General features: G+C 42.7%; 1 protein-coding gene across 1 annotated transcript in view; it reads right to left on the bottom strand.

The window, feature by feature from the left end:
* Nucleotides 1-12,542, bottom strand: part of LOC130169559 (dematin-like) — a 29,895-nt gene that overhangs the window by 16,280 nt on the left and 1,073 nt on the right. The window contains exon 2 of the mRNA XM_056376412.1: nucleotides 123-178. The gene's annotated coding sequence lies outside the window, so the exon portion shown is untranslated. The remainder of the gene's footprint in view (nucleotides 1-122; nucleotides 179-12,542) is intronic.

Genomic DNA, 12,542 nt, shown 5'->3' with positions numbered 1-12,542 from the left:
AGGCGGTCAGCCACAGGAAAAGTCCTGCACATGCTCATAATGAAATACAATGTGTGTGTGTGTGTGTGTGTGTGTGTGTGTGTGTGTGTGTGTGTGTGTGTGTGTGTGTGTGTGTGTGTTACCTTAGGGAGAATAAGGGATCATGTCTGTATCTGTTGGTCTTCAGCTCGATCAGCAGCTGAAACACAAACATGTACATTTTTAAAAATGGCGGGAAACTGCAGGAGCTGGAGTTAATGAACGAATGAGGTTAATGAAGTTTTTACCACCAGCTGAACCTAATAACAGAGTTAAACTGTCCTGTTTCTGTGTTCTGGATTTATAAAGTAAATGTAATAAAAACTATAAATTCTTCTTGGAGAATCTGTAGCTGCAAAAGTTTTTAAAGAAAATCACATTGTGCGTCACGTTCCTGCAGCAGCTGCTTTCATTTCCATCATCTCATAAATTCTTCATGAATTTAAAAAGTTTAAATTAAAACCATGTGAATATTCATTCGTTCATTATCCATTTATTTTGTCCACATTTGTTGAAAATCACGGTGCAAAGCCTCCTGGGCATCGATGGTGTGTGGGAAAGAAAGGTCAGCGAACGCCTCACTGATGATGTGTTCAAGTGCCTGAGCAGATGTGAATAGGTTGTTTTTTTTGCAACCCTCTGATAGGACCCATAGGAGTGTCTCCTGTCTCCCTGCTGGACCTTGGTTGTCATGGTTACAATAATAAACACATGGACTGTACCTACAGCGGGCATATCTATCTTTGTCGCCATGGTGACTATAAAAACGGTCATGGCTTGGTTAGGTTTAGGAAAAGATGGTGGTTTACGTTAAAGTAAGTACTTCCTCAACATCGTACGATCTCTGTTGTCATGGTTACAACATAAACTGCTGTTTTAACATGGGAATCGAACACACGGCTCTCCTGTGTCACATTCATCCATCCTCCTCCTGACGTGGACTCAGTCTCTCTTTACACTACATCACCGACACTTTTCCCCTTCGCTCCTGTCATCATCACTACGACCACTAGATGTCACCTAGCAACAACCCCCCCCCCCCCCAAATCGATCTCTGCTGGTGTCTCTGACACTGAATAATTAATCAGTTCATTTGTGGTCGACTGGACGGCTGCTGTGGTCACTGACACCTCCATTAACCCTTTATACAAGTGATGATGATGATGATGATGATGTGTTCAGGTCAAATGGGAAATACGACTTTCACGACGAGTGAACGCTGCACAGCTGGGAACCTTGTTTCCCCAAACCTTTGTTCAAACCCGCAGAACTTTATTTAAAAGTCTGATGGAGATCAGGACAACTCCTCCAACCTGAACAACCCTCTGATACAACCCCAGGACTGTCTCCTGTTGTCATGGTTACAGTCTTTCGTCTCTGACTCTGACCCATAGTAAACACAGGAAGACGTCAGGTGACTATTAAGCCACACCTCTCTGATGGTCGACCAGCGTACACAAGCTAAAGTCCTGCGTTCAGCCTGAATGTATTTAAAGTAAACACTATGTGAAACTGGACGTTTCAGACTCAGAGACGAGTGTTTGAAATTATTCACTCAGATTATTGGAAAAACACAACATGAAATAAACCAGTTTCCTTTAAAGCTACTGAAGAGAAACATTCAAACTGTAAAGGGTTAAAAATGGCGGCTCCAGGAAGAAACAGACAGAACTGGATTAGAGAGAGATCTGTCTCTGGAGAGAGATCAATTACTATCTTATGGCTCCTGCTGATCGATAGTCTGATCAATAGTTGGAGGGAATCGGGTGTCAGCCACAGTCAGTCTGAAGGAAGGAGGGAGAGAAGAGAGGGATGAACTGAGATCAGAGAGAGCGACCATCTGATCTGTGTTCACACGTCACACACAGGTGAGTCCAGGTGAGTCCAGGTGAGTCCAGGTGTGTCCAGGTGTGTCCAGGTGAGTCCAGGTGTGTCCAGGTGAAGCTGCCCCACACAGAAACCTAATATATGACGTATATGTCCCCTATAAGAGAATATATTATCCCCACATGTATGAAGATATAAGTCATAACATATAGGAAATATCCATAATAAAATGTATATATCAAAATGATCTATATGATAAATGTACAATATAAAATGCTGTCACCATATTTGTTAACAATATATATTTAATTAAAACAACAGCTGCTCATGTGTCAAGATTCATATTTGAATGGACATCATTTTCATCATCTTCATCATCATCATCATCTTCATCATCATCTTGTTTTCTCTTTGTTTCACTGAAGCTCTGCGTCTATTTTCAGATTCACGCTTTTTATTTTCAGGAAGTCGATACTGTTGCTAAGCGATGGCGCATCAACATGAAACAGAGTGAAGGAGGAAATGAACGTTTTGTTTTCCTGATTTTACAAACTTCAGATAATATTTATTCCCTCTGACACTGATGATATTAAAACTAAATGTTTGTTTACGACTTTCCAACAGACTGACTTTAACATTTGACTCCAGATTCTCTGGAGGATTTTTCACTGAGCGACTCTTCTCCTTCTCACGCAGCCGATCTGCCTCTGTGCAGTCTGCTGGGACAGGAGATAACTCACAGGAATGCTGGGAGATATCTGAGGGTTGCTAGGTAACCACACCCAGGCGTCCAATCAGCTGGCAGAAATGTGGGAGAGACAAAGAGAGAGAGATGGTGCACTAAAATAGACCTCCCACCATCAGACCACCACGACTGCCCCGCAGGTCACACACACACTCACACACTGCAGGGGTCACGAGCTCAGGTAAACCCCACCCGCCTGCCCTGACCCCGGAGTATAATTCAAACTACCATCGTCATGTCCCCCCCCCACACACACACACCTCATCCACACCACACTGTGATTTCCTACATTTCCCAGAATTCCTTTCAACTACCCAGAGTGAAGAGACTCCAGTTTGTTGCTATCAGCGGCTGAGAGTGTGTAGGAGGAAAGAGTGATAGTCACGCGCACACACAAACACACACACACACACACACACACACACACACACAATAATAATAATTCACTAATAATAATTAGTGAATGAATTCCTGAGTTATTGCCAAAAAACAGTGTTTTGTGATGTCACAGTGAGTTTGACCTTTGACCTTTGTTTCGTTCCCTCAAGGTGTTACTGAGACATCACGTCCACGAGGATGAGACAGACGACGTGTCTCAGGTCCTGACTGAGACATAAAAATCATTAAAGGATAAATTCAAACGCCCTCAGAGTTTTGATCTGACTGGTCGACTGTTGTGGAGGGGGCGGAGCTTTCTCTTTGTGTCAGGATGAGGAGATGTAAACGATCTCGTTAATAGGAGGTCGTTAGTGTCGGTCACTGCGTTTTCACAAACACACAAAAACACAGGTCCTGAGAACGTGCAGACCTTACACTCAGATTTATGACTGCCACACCCACACACACACACACACACACACACACACACACACACACACACACACACACACACTCATAGCCACTTTATCAAATACAATTTAAAGACACATTTTGTTTGTTCACATTAACGACATGTTAAATATCTTTTCTTGCTCAGCAGTGCTGCCTTCAGGGACCCTCTGACATCTGAGGTTTTAAAGTCAACAGCTGCAAACAGAGACTAGAACGTGAAACCATGAATTTTAAAGTTCAAACTTAAATAAAACTAGTATTTCTTTGCTTAATAAAACTTTTACTGTTGTTATTATTTAACTGTTTTTGGAGGGAAATCGGAGCGTGTCATCAGGATGAAATGATACTGGGTTGATCAGATATTAAGCTTATGTTAATATTAGCTACCGTCACATTTCATACCAGCTGTATCGGCCTGACTGAGCTAGCTTGTGTCATTTTGCCACGCCCACTTAGGCAAACAGGAATGTTAATAATTATAAATAACCACTGGCTTTGCTTGTAATGCATCATCTTTGTTATAGAGAATATTTTCCATAAAGAATTGTTTTATTAACTGAAAAAAACCAAAATCACAGAACGTGAACATTGAGATTAAAATGACCACTTTTCAGCAAGTGACTTTTTTCAGATAATTTTTCGCCCAGGTTCTGTCCTCTAGAAATGAAGTTCATATTATATATATATATATATATATATATATATATATATATATATATATAGTTACCAGCTTCCACAGAGTATTAGGGCCACGCTGAGGAAAAAAAAGAAATCTGAAATTTCGAGAATAAAGTCATAATATTATGAGAATAAAATATTTTGAGATATAAAAACATAATTTTCAGGAATATTACAAGCAACCAATAAAACAGGTGAAAGGACACTGAGGTCAAAGGTCAGTGGCAGCCTGAGCTGCTTCTGGCAGCTGCTGTTTGTCTAACAATAGAATAGACTCAGTTTCTTGATGATGATGATGATGATGATGATGATGAGCCAAAAGTATTTCCTTATTTGTGAAACCTCTGCTAAAGTAGAACTTGATGTTTCCCCCTAAAACAACACGCAACCTAAAATGAACACTTTATTCTTATTATGACTTTTTTTCTCGTAAAATTGCGACTTTATTCTCAAAGTTTCAGATTTTTTTCCCATAATGTGGCCCTACAACCCCGTCGTGCACAACAGCAAATACGTTTTTAAGAGAAAGTTATATGTATTTATGTTTACTAATTAATGAGGAAATGTTCCGCAAAACCTTTACTGGCATTATTTCATTAGTTTTCCTCTAACGTCTCGATTTAATACTGAAAAAAAACAAAAATGACTTGAGGGAAGGACGATGACGTGTTCACTGTTTTAATATTTAATTGAAATATAACATGGTCCAGGCAGCAGCTACGTTTCCCTCAGACATGGACACACACTTGCTTCCTCACAGCTGCAGAACCGAACAATGATGATGCTTTTAAACCTCGTTTTACCAGCTACATCTGCAGTAAAGTGTCCAGATGTGGCGTTCAGGTTCAGAGCTGCAGGATCTTCCTCTGGATGTTACATAAAGCTCCGCTAACGTTCACCCTGCTGCCGGCTTTGATGCCGTTTGTCTCCTCACGGTTTCTGCCGAGTCGTGATGCAGTGAAATGTAAAACATGTCGACGCCTGAGGCTGTAAGTGGGTCAGAGAATGAAAAAGTGCTGAGTCACAGCTTCACATTCACAGCTCCCACTGATTATTCTGATTCTCTCTGAACCTCAAACGTTATCAGCTGCAGCATTTTCCCTTTTCCTTCACTGCAAGCTGCTCTGCAGAGTCACTGTTTGGGCAGATGAGGCGTTGAATGTTTACACAGTTAGTGAGGAATAAAGATGATGGAGGTTCATTAGTGTGATGAGTGACAGTAAGATCAGTAACATACACAGGAAGGAGCAGCTTCACTGACAGAATACAGGTGGCAGAGATACAAAGTATGAGTTACTAGTCACAGTTAATGATCAAAATACAGTTACATTATTTAAATTAATAGATTATAAAATGGGAACACTTTTGAAGTTTGCATTAATCACTCTGAAATCTAAAAGTAGTTGTAGTTCCTGTATTTCTTACCTCATGAGCTACTGACTTAGCCAAACTGCTAGCCGACTAGCGCCTGCAGATCAGGCTGTTAGCATTGTTGTAGCATTGCTGTAGCTAGCTTGCTAAGCCTGTCTAGCTAACAAACAAACCACCGAGCGGAGGCCAGACAAGTTACAACATGTATGAAGTGTAATATATTTTTGACAGTTATTTCTATTTCTTAACTACAACCTTCTGGTATAGAGAGCTGCAGGGATGACGTATTTTTGTAGGCTAACCCAGATGCTAGCATCGCCATGGTTCCCTCCACAAACAGCCAATGGGATTCCTCTTTCAGATTGTAAACAAACAACAGTTTCTGATCCTGACAGGTTTAGTTCAGCAGGATCATCTTCACTAACGAACATCTCTGATGTTTGAAACCTCAATACAACCAGAAGTAAGAAGCTAATGTTAGGCTATAAACCAGCTACAACACGGTCACATGACCATGAACAGGAAGTGCTAAAATGCTAACTAGCTTGATCGTCAACAACCGAGCTGCAGTGCTGTGAACGTTCTCCAGGAGAGACGGTCTGAAAACCTGCTCTGTTGTCCAACATTTTTACCACGTCTCCATGACAACCGGCCATTCCCTCCACCTTAAACCTTAACTCCGACTTTAAGGAAAATTTTAACTTAAGTTGTTTTGTGCAACTATTTTATTTGAAGGAAACCAACCGAGAGGTCGTACAGAGACGACACTGATCCGGCATCAGAGAGGTGGTGGAGCAGATCTGATCAATGATCAATGATCTGATCAATTTAATGATCACATCACAAACAGAAACAGAAACTGTTCACAGCTCTGAACCTTCAGTCTGACGCTGCTTCAACTGCAGCTCACAAACAGGAAATCACAAGACGCAACAGTTTGTGTGTGTGTGTGTGTGTGTGTGTGTGTGTGTGTGTGAGAGAGTGTGTGTGTGTGTGTGTGTGTGTGTGTGTGTGTGTGTGTGTCTGTGTTGGCAGGCTGTTATCTCAGCTCACAGAGATGTGACCACACCCAGCCGGACACCGTTAAGGTAACGGCTGCTGTCATTGGCCGACACGTACGACATCATGTTTGTTCTGATTAACAGCTGCTTAAAATGCCTCTTCCTTTCCTTTCTCATTTCCTTCCCTACTTTCCTTTGCAATGTCCTCATTTCTCTCCCTGACTCCTTCTTTCCTTCCCTGTCTCCTCTGTATCTTTCCCTCCCATCTCATCATCCCTCCTTCCTTCCTTCTATACTCACTTATTTCCTTCCCTGCTTCCTCCTTTCCTTTGCTTCACCACTTTCCTTATCATCTTGTATCCTTTTCTTCCCTTCTTCCCTACCTCCTTACGTCCTTCCCCATCTCCCTCTTCCCTTGCCTGCTTCCTCCTTTCCTTCCCTACCTCTTCCATCCATCCACACCTATTCCTTTCCTTACCCTTCCTTACTTCCTTTCTTCCCCTCCTTGCCTCCCTCCATCTTTCCTTCTATATGGCGTTCTGTGTGTTGCCATGACGATAGCAGTGATTTGACGGATGCTCTTAAGAGTGAACTGCTAACCACTCCTTCCCGACCTCTCCTTACATTCACCCTTCCTTCCCTTTCTCCTTTCAAAGCCCTTCTTTTTCTTTTCTTTCTCTCTTTTCCTTCCTTGCATGCTCCCTTCTTTCCTTTCCTACCTCCTCATTTCCTTCCCAACATTTCTTCTCCTTTTCTTTTCCTCCTTCTTTCCTTTTCCACCGCCTCCAATCCTTGCTGCTGTCCTCCTTTCCTTATCTCCTTCTTTCTTTTCCTAGTTCCTCCTTTCCTTCCCTGCCTCCTCCTTACTTTGCTTTCCTTCCTTAACTCCTTTCCTTTCCAAGCTCCTCATCTTCTTCCCTTTCATACGTCCTCTTTCCCTGCCTTTGTCCTTCCCTCCTTCCCTTTCCTCCATTCCTTCCCAATATCTTCATTCTCTCCCTTATTTCTTTACGCTTTCGTTTCTCCTTTCCTGCTTCTTCCCTACCTCCTCCTTTCCTTTCCTGTCCTACCTCCTCCTTTCCTTTCCTTTCCAACCTCCTCCTTTCCTTTCCTTTCCAACCTCCTCCTTTCCTTTCCTTTCCAACCTGATCGTTTTGAATCCAGAGAGTCTCTGATCAGAGGAAGGAGTCGCCCTGAATGAAGCTCGTTCATCATCAAAACACGAGAGCTGCTCAACTTCACATTCCTGCAGTGACAGAGCCCCCCCCCCCCCCCCGCCTCACCGGTGGCTGTGCCCATGGCCTCATTCCTGCAGCATCAACACCCCCCCCCCCCCCGGCCCCCTGCTGCACTCACAGATAAGAGCTGAGGCCTCCGTCTGCTGCAGCACAAACTGGATTCAACTCACATCCATCAAAGGAACATTCTGCTCCTCTACAACCATTAAACCTTGGAGCGGGGTCGCGACCTCTGAAGGCGTCACATGATGAACCTTAGGGGTCTCGTCTTCAAGACTCTAAACCTTTATTCAAATCAAACTCAGTCAAACAGGAAGTTAACATCTGAGCTACAGAGCAACACACTCACAGTCACACACACACACACACACACACACACACACACACTTGAGGAGATGTTAGCTAGTTACTTTAAGGGTGTTGCACAGAACGGTTTAACTGACTTTAAGCGATTCCTGAAATGTAAGACTAAGATAAGGAGAAACCTTAAGGAGAAAATTTAAGGTGTTTCGTGTAACTGCTTTTATTATCAGGAAACCTTAACTCAGACTTTAAGGGAAATCTTAAGTCAAGGTGTTTTGTGTAAGTGGCCCAGCTGTGTGTCACCACCAGTGAGACCAGTTCACCCACAGAGAGTCCGAGCGGGTTCTACTCCTGCTTCTATTTGTGCCGCAGTCGAGTCTCAGCGGAGCCAAGTTTCTATTGTATAACACGAGTGAAGATGACTCATGTGTCCAGAAATAGAGGAGAGCGCCCACGCAGCACGGTGAGGCGTTCAGGGACCGTACGAGTACAGGACGCCATCAATGAGAAGCACAAGCTGGATGTTCTGGATCACAGAACCACAACACATCCCACAGGCCAACTCAGGCCTAACGTTACCACGGTAACAATCACCTGCGCTGAGCAGTAGGAAAACATGGCTCATAATTTGTGGTTTGCTAACACTGTAATGGAGAGAGCAAAGAGAAGGGGAAGAGTTTTTAGAGACGGCAGCCAGTTTTATTGTTACACTCTTCTAATTTACCCAGAATTCCTTGTGCCACAGTCACACAAAAAATGTATTTCTTTCTGTGAGCGTTTTATGAAAGCGGGGAAATGTAATGGAAAACTTTCACAAGTCTATACATGCACGTCCTCTCATGTCACGTCATCCACCTTTTGTACAGCTAATGATTCAACTCGAGCTACAGGAAGTTTCATACTGGACCCTGATTATCGTTCAGGTGCATCAGCTGTGTCACCATCTGCCTCTGAAGTGTCTCTCTGGACTGATTTCCCGGTTTACTTCCTGTCTTTTCCCGCTCCAGTGATTGTCCGGCCGGCCCTGATTGTGTTTCACCTGTTCCCAGGTAGCTGGGTGATATACACAGTGTTATTATCCCAGGTTAAACTGTTACTGTCCCGCGCTGGCGACACGCAGAGCGGCAGCCATTTTGTTTTCAGGTTGTCCGTCGGTCCGTCTCATTCTCGTGGACACGATATCTCAGAAACACCTTGACAGAACTTCTTCAAATTTGGCACAAACATTCACTAAGGCACAAGGATGAACTGGTTAGATTTCGGTGGCTAAAGGTCAAAGGTCAAGATCACAGTGATCTCACAAAATGTGGTTTTGGCGTTGTGAACGCAACATCTCCGTGACACCTTGAGGGATTTTCTTCAAATTTGGCCCAAATGTCCACTGGGACTCCAGGACCAACTGACTAGATTTTGGTGCTCAAAGGTCAAAGGTCAGTGTGGCCTCACAAAACACTTTTTAGCCATTACTCAAGACTTCAAACCGCAATTATGACAAAATTTTACACAAATGGTTAAAAACACATCAGGGCGGGGAAGACAATCACTGGAGTGGGACAAAACAGGAAGTAATTTCAAAGTAAAACAGGAAGTGAGTCCAAGAGACACTAAGGGGCAGATTGTGACATATGTGTGTGTTTAAATCAGATAATTGAAAAGTGTAGTGTCGTCCTAAATCAAACACTGTGTGCACTGACAGGAAACGATGATTGCAACATGTGACGAGGTCGTCGCCCACTTTGCTCACTTGACTTGAAAATGAATGTTTAACTTTCTTGTGTCAAGCGACATGGAAATTAGGCTGCTATCGTTTGTACAACATGTTCCCCCTCCTCGCTCGCAATTTCACAAGGTTGCAGATATGTTGGTGGCCCCTCCCCTTCTGCTACAGAGCCAAGATGGCGACTGTTGAGGGTGAGAAGTCCATCTTTTCACACTGGTTTTGAGTGAACCATCCAGGTGCTTTTAGTGCACACGAGTGTCGCCACACTCGTTAACATGAATACACTTCTGTGTACACAGCAAAGGTGAACAACGTGACGGGACAGTAAACACAACACGTCCTGAGTGGAGGGAACTTTAACATCATCAGGCTGCAGCTGATTAATGAGAGTTCAGCTTATAATTAAATTAAATCTATCAGCACAAATATTCAATGTTCATATCTGAGAAACTTTCCTGTAAAAGTTCAACACGTCAGCAACTTGAGAGGCAACAGTGGCTGATAAAAGGTCAACAGCTGAAGGAATGTGTGTGTGTGTGTGTGTGTGAGTGTGTGTGTGTGTGTGTGTGTGTGTGTGTGTGTGTGTGTGTGTGTGTGTGTGTGTGTGTGTGTGTGTGTGTGTGTGTGTGTGTAATATTCAACATGGAACAAAACCTCACAGCTTGTGTGTTGGAGCTGAAATAAAAAAATAAATCCTCAGTGTGACGAGATTTAACTACAGCACAGTCTGTCTGTCAGGCTGTTCACACACACACACACACACACACACACACACACACACACACACACACACACACACACACACACACACACACACACACACACAAAGCAGGCTCTTTCTAGCTCCCACAGGACTCAAACCCATTATTCACAGCTACAGTAGGTTCAATAGGACAGAGAGCTGATCTGTGTGTTGCAGTCTGCATCTGTATGAGCCGTCATATTCAGACAGCTGTGACCTCTGACCTCTGACCCTCAGTCAAATACTCAGGAGCAGGTTTTTCAGTATTTCTGCTACAAAAAACAAAAAAAACAGAACCACCAATCATCAGCTCGATCAGCAAGAGATGCTGTTGTTCATGTTTCCACGACGACGCCTCTCTCCCACATCTTGTGGACAGATCGCAGCCGCCTCTGTTCTCCACACTGACGAGAAACACTGTCAAACTGACAGTTTCCCAGACCGTCAATAAAGATGGACGTCGCCTCTGTGACTTCACCCACAGGTTTCTGAAGCTCAGAGTGAGCTGTTCCACCGTCGCCATTTTGGCACTGTCCAACTCCGCCCCCTAACTCCCAGATAATCCAAAAATGGTCAAAGAGGAGGGGCTTGTGTGGCAAGCATCGTTAGTACAGCTGGGCGTCTTGCTTGAAGGCAAACCGATAGCTTATATATTGCTGGCTAATTAGCTCCCTAATGAACTAAGCTAACAAGCCATTTATAGTTACCTGCTAATTAGTGCTAATAAATAAATAAAATAATACTAGTTTCACTCAATTCAAAATACAGCAGCACAGACTTCCTCACGTTCTGTTAGCCAGTTAACAACACGTCAAATTACCTGTCTGATATTTAATATCCTCCAGGAAGCACCAACGTTCACTGACTGAATTAGCTGAAGTGACACTTAGCAGACAGCTAGCAGCTAGCTACCGAGCAACCACACCCTCAATTCTCAATAACTTTAGTCCAAAATAAAACATAAACAGGTGAGTTATATAAACATGTGAGTTATATAAACAGGTGAGTTATATAAACAGGTGTCATGAAGGAGGAAATTATCTCTAGAGACCAAAACAGTTTTTGTACCAGGCTGTAAACATGTTTATTTCTGCTGTAAAGTTGGACATTTTAACATGGGAGTCTATGGGGACTGACTCACTGTTGGAGCCAGACTCTAGTGGTTGTTAGAGGAACTGCAGCTTTTTGGTTCTTCGGTGTTGATGCCTCATTTTTGGCCTGTTAAATCCTGCTACAGTGGCCATGCTAACACGCTGATGTTTAGCTGCTTTAATGCTAATTAGCAGTAAACACAAAGTCCAGCTGATTACTGAGCTGGTATTTGGTCATAAACCAAAGTATGGGACACGGTGCTAGACTCAAGTTCATCCTGAGGGGAACATGAACCACATTTCATCACAGTCCATCCAACAGTGACGCTGCTACAACGACTAAAAACTATCAACAGTCACAACAAGGAACGATTCCTGAACTCATCATTGCTATAAAACAACATGTGATGCATTCACAGGCACCCGAGATAAACAGGAGTTTTCTGACACTTTAATTTTTTTAAATGTAAAAGACAAAACATGGCACAGCATGTCTTTACTCAGCTCCTTGTACTGTCATCATGACCAGCAAATACAAAGGTGGATCAGTTAATATTTGTCATTAATAGGAATTTAAAACATGTTAATGAACGCTTTAATGTTTTTTTAAAATGATTTACATCATAGTGATATTTATGATAAACGTTAAATGGACCATTTTATAAATACCTGTCTTTCAGTGGTCAATAAACAAGCTCCGTTCAAGATATTTAAAAAGAGAATTTAAAAAGAGGAAAAGATTGATCCAGCCTGTGGTTTACATCTGAATTATTGCATATTTTTAAATTAAGGAATAAAGCCTGGACGTACAAAGGACCCGTCTCACTGGCTAAATTATAAGAAATGCGTGTACTTCTTCTTCATATTACATCAGTCTAACTTCTAACTCTTACACCACAATAAGCTTCAGAGCACTTTAAAAAGCTATCCACTGTTTAGAAACAAGATTTTACACCTTCCCAAAACAGGATGCAGCT

The sequence above is a fragment of the Seriola aureovittata genome, chromosome 5 (genome assembly GCF_021018895.1).
Source record: "Seriola aureovittata isolate HTS-2021-v1 ecotype China chromosome 5, ASM2101889v1, whole genome shotgun sequence".
NCBI classification, from domain to species: domain Eukaryota; kingdom Metazoa; phylum Chordata; class Actinopteri; order Carangiformes; family Carangidae; genus Seriola; species Seriola aureovittata.
The sequence above is the reverse complement of the archived record's forward strand: the minus strand, read 5'-3'. Positions and strand labels throughout refer to the sequence as shown.